The sequence below is a fragment of the Mastomys coucha genome, unplaced genomic scaffold, assembly GCF_008632895.1.
Source record: "Mastomys coucha isolate ucsf_1 unplaced genomic scaffold, UCSF_Mcou_1 pScaffold11, whole genome shotgun sequence".
NCBI classification, from domain to species: domain Eukaryota; kingdom Metazoa; phylum Chordata; class Mammalia; order Rodentia; family Muridae; genus Mastomys; species Mastomys coucha.
In genome coordinates this window covers 30,482,689-30,487,939 of record NW_022196893.1, presented here as the reverse complement: position 1 = coordinate 30,487,939, position 5,251 = coordinate 30,482,689, and positions in this window count along the sequence as shown.

Sequence of the window (5,251 nt, the reverse complement as noted above, 5' to 3'; positions counted from 1 at the left end):
TTATACTGCAGAAGAATCCGTTTGTGCTGCGTTTTTCCTGCCGGCGGGACATAGCGCGCAGCAAAAGAGGGTGACAGATCCCCTGGAACTGGAATGACAGACAGTTGTGAGCTACCATGTGGGTGCTGGGATTCAAACCAGATCCCCTGCAAGAGCAGCTAGAGCTAATAACTGCCAAGCCATCTCTCCATCCCCAAGAGAACATCTTAAAAGCAACCATTACAGAAACCAACAAACATGCCTGAGGTGAACCTCAACAATAAAGGACTTTCCTAGCATGTGGAAAGCCCTGGGTTTGCGAGTCAGCTACACAGCACACGGAGATACACGTGTGCTCGCTTGCCACGGAAGAGTGAGAAAACACCTCCTCACCAGAATCTTTGGTATCTGAGCCCCAGCCGTTTCCCTGCCTTCTAGGTATGCAAGATCACCAAGTGGTCCTGGGAGTTATTAGATTTCTGTTAAGCGCAAACCCAATTGGCTAGAACAAAGCAGTGGCTAGCCAGTGTCCTGAGAGGCACGGGCCCTCTAGTTCTCCACAGGCGCCAGCCTTCCTCTCATGCTGTGTGCTGGGAGGACACCACCACCTGCAAAAACAGCACTTACAGCTGGGAGAAGGCAAAGAGGAGACTGGGTATGCTGTGCTAGTTAGTCACTAACTTGAATATCCCTCAGTGTGGGTAGGATTAGCCTCTTGGCTCAGGCCCTTCCTCTCTCCCTCCCTCCTTCCCTCCCCCCATTCCTTCCTTCCTCCCTCCCTCCATCCCTTCTTCCTTCCATCTATCCTTCTTCCTTTGAAGCAGGGTCTAACTGTGCATCCCTGGCTGGCCTAGGGCTCACTAAGTACGCCAGGGTGGTCTTGATTCTTCTGCCTCTCCCTCCAAGTACTGGAATTGAAGGTGCTTGACTCTCTTGAATCTAAGTACCCTAGAACCCCCAGGAGAGCTGGCACAGCAGCCAGGACTCAGCTGAGGGATGGTTATGGCTGCCTCCTGAGAGAGGCAGCAGTCAGTAGTAATTGGAGCTGGGAAAGTCAGGGAGATTCAGGTGCCCTCTCCTGAGAGAGACTCTTTATTGTAGGAGCCACTAGGAGGCAGCAAAGTGCTTGTTTAAGAGGTTCAAGGGCCAGGCTGGGAGGGCAGACAAGTCTGGAAGCTTAGGAACTGCCTACGGTGTACTTGGGGCTCCATCTGGGAAGATGCTGGGCTGAGAGTGAAGAACAAAGCCACTGCCCTTCCTACAGACGATTACCAGTGGTCAGCCTTGGGCCACTTCCTCTTTGCCTGGCTTCCAGACACATGCCACACCCTCATTCATTCACTTATTCATTCATTCAACAAGCATCCCTTCAGCACCCAACACTAGGCACCCTGCCCAGGGGACCGAGGACACAGTGGAAACCGCGTCGAGTTCTTCTGAAGGAAGACTGCTCCTCCCCTCCATGGACCGCTTGCTCACTCACTCGCTCGCTCGCTCGTGCTGCCTCTGCCGCCTTACTGCCGCCTTACGCCTCTGCCGTGCTTCTGCTTGAAACACAGACCTAGTTAAATGACTTTGCAGTTACGGCTGGATTGCTTGGCTGCTGAGTCAGCGGCTCACTAGGTAGACCCAGATGGCTTGGAATCCGCTCTGTAGACCAGGCTGGCCTTAAACTCAGTGATCCACCTGCCTCTGCCTCCTGAGCTCTGGGATTAAGGGATGCACCGCCACATGCAGCTCCAGGCCGATCCTTTAGTCACGTTCTGAACACCTACTACAGTGTCATGTTTTGTACCACACACTGAGGACATAAATATGAACAAAACACTTCCAATGACCTTATCACAACCACAGGATAGTGGCTAAAGTTCTGAATTGTTACAAAAACCAAAACTAGGTTCTTAGGCTCCTGAGAACTCACCATCCATCCATCCTTGCAGCCATCGGCCCATCCGTCCCTCTGTCCATCCGTCTGTCCAGCCACTCATTTGGCAACAGCTTCCTGGCTGTGTTGTGCTGAGACAATTTTCGTTATCACAACACTGAAATGCAGTGTCTCTTTCCGCTCCGGAGACTGGGTGGAAAGGAGTGCTGGGCCCACAGAGCTGAGGAGCAGCCCTTGGCAGGTGTGAAGGTTAGCAAAGTGAAATGGAGCTGTGAGGCAAAGCCCACGCAGGAAAGGCTTTCAGGGCTCAGAGGGATTTCAAGCAATGTCTACCACAGGGAGAACGGGGGACAGACAGACCCTTGTGCTAACTGAAGGGCAGACAGACGGGAAACAAGTCAAGAAGAATAAAACCCCTTTTATATCCTCAAAGGTTTTTAGCCAAATGAGAGACCGACTAGTAAAGCTTTCCACTGAAGCCTCCTCTCACTCCTGGTTTCCTCTCTCACTGTAGCCTCCTCTCACTCCTGGCTTTCCACTCTCACTGAAGCCTCCTCTCACTCCTGGCTTTCTTCCACTGTTGCCTTCTGCCTTCCGTCCTGGGGGCACTCACTGCTAGGACTCTCCCCAGACGACTTTACCTCACCCTGTAGCTGCCTTCTGCCGCAGGCTGGTGAAGGGGGTTCCTCCAGTTCTGTCCTAGTCACACAGTCGCATAGCACACATACAACTAAACATCCCTCTCTTTTAAACATTTAATTGATTAGATTGTTCATTTTACCTTTTGTGTGTTTTGCGTGCATGTTTGTGTGTGTGCCATGTGTGTGCTCAGTGCCCACAGAGGTTAGAAGAGGGCATTGGACCCTCTGGAACTGGATGGTTGTAAAACACGATGTGGGTGCAAGAAATCAAATCCACAACCAAACATCTCAAATGATGGCGGCTGGTATCTTCACTCAGTTCATCCAGACCAAGCCTGTGTGTCCACCTCAGCCAAAGCTTGCATTCCTAAATACACAGCCACCAGCCTCCTCCTGCCAGAGCTAGCACCTCACCACTGCATCCCATGTCCAGTCCATCCCCATCAGATGCCTCATGTGTCTCCTCTCTGGTGAGCATCCTGACTTGGGCCACCGATTGCAGTCTTGCTTTAATTTTTAAACATTATTTTATGTGTATGAGTGTTTTGCCTACGTATACATTTGTGCACCATCTGTGTACCTGGGATCTACATATATGCTTGTGCATCATCTGTGTACCTGGGGTCTACGTATACGCTTGTGCACCATCTGTGTTCCTGGGATCTACATATACGTTTATGCACCATCTGTGTACCTGGGATCTACATATACACTTGTGCACCATCTGTGTACCTGGGATCTACATATACACTTGTGCACCATCTGTGTACCTGAGATCTACGTATATGCTTGTGCACCACCGGGTACCTGGGATCTATGTATACGCTTGTGCACCATCTGTGTTCCTGGGATCTACGGAAACCAGAAGAGGACACTGGGCTCTCCTGGAACTAGAGTTACAAATGGTTGTGAGCTGCCATGTGGGTACTGGGTCCTCCCAAAGAGCTGCCATTGCTTTAACTGCTGAGCCATCTCTCCAAAATGCTGGTGTCTCTTACACTGTATTCTATTGCAAAACAATCTACACTAGGCTGGTGAGATCTAATTGTAGATGTCAGAGAACATCTCCACTTAAAAAAACCTCACTATTACTTTTCTTAAGAAAACGTTGACTCACTCTGTAAAGCTTTTATACAGCTCTTTAGCTGGCTGTACGGCACTCTACTCCTGGATGTACTGTACTGTTAGCCGATCCTCCTGTGCTAAGTGTCTGGGTGCTTTCTAAAATTTTGATATCAATGCTTTAACTCTATATACTTTACCGTCCATACATTCAGGTATGCTGGATCAAAAGTCATATGGAGCTGTAATTTCAACAAGCACTGACAATTTACCCTTTGACGCACCATCAAATGGTTGAAATTGTTGCCAATTTATAGGTGAAACATATTTAAATGTAGTTTCAATCTTCTTATGAGGGACTTGAGTATTTTTTTTAATATGCCTAAGGGCCATTTATCTTTCCTTTTCTGTCAACAACCCATTTATAGGATTTTTACTTTTTCATATCGATTTAAAAAGATTTTGTATACATAAAGCAAATTAGCTCCTTTGTGATATGAGCTGCAAATATCTACTTAGTTCTCCATTTGTCTTTGTTTATGGTGTGCTTTCGTTCTGCAGAAATTATAGATTTTTCTGATGACAGAATTTGTCTTTCCTATGCTTTGAGAAATCTTGTACCACGTGAGAAATACTTTCTCTGCTCTGACGTTGTAAATTTGTAATTTTACTCTTTTGTATTTATGTAAGTGCAATTGATTCCTGGGGATGCGATTTAGTGGAAGAACTGAAGCAGAGACACCACATTATTTTTTTCCAGGTGGCTACACAGTTGTCTCAATAGTACTTACTGAATAATCTATCCTTTCCTTGCTGACAGACAATGCTATCTTTATAATATACTACATTTTTTTAACGTCTTGGATCTATTTCCGGATCATTCTGTTCTCTTGATGGAGCTGCTTATGCATGCACTGGCATTCTCTGGAGTTCAGTGTGCTATGTGGGAGAGCTTCCTCCCCCTCATTAACCTTCCCTTTCAAAATGCTCGTGGCTAGCTTGTTGCTGCTGCTGCTGCTGCTGCTGTTTAAATCAGTATAAATTTACACATGAACTTTATATTCAGGTTATGTAGTCTATTGGTATTTTTATTAGGCCATATTAAATTTATAGATTAATTTATAGAGAGCTGACATCTTTATGATAGCGAGTCTTTCTACTTCAAGATATACTGTGCTTTCCCAGCTATCCCAGAATCTAGGGGCATTCTTAGTGTTAAGTGCCTAGATCTAACATATTCATGTCTCGATTGCTACTATGTCGTCTGCTTTGTTATTTCAACTGAATATCACATATTTTATTTCCTACATGCCTTTTAAAGTGTACATTAACTTATGTCTGTTATGCTTAAAGCAGCAAGCCTGATGATCCGAGTTAGATTCCATGTGCACAAACACACGCACAAATAAATAAATCAAATAAATGAACAAATAAATAAATGTAAAACATGTCTTATTTGTATTAATTTTTCAGTTGATGTTCTTGGACCATCCAAATAAGCTATTGTCTTTGTTTGCTTTCTATTGCAATGATAAAGATGATGATAAAAAGCACATCAGCCAGGCGGTGGTGGCGCACGCCTTTAATCCCAGCACTTGGGCGGCAGAGGCAGGTGAATTTCTAAATTCAAGGCCAGCCTGGTCTACAGAGTGAGTTCCAGGACAGCCAGGGCTACACAGAGAAA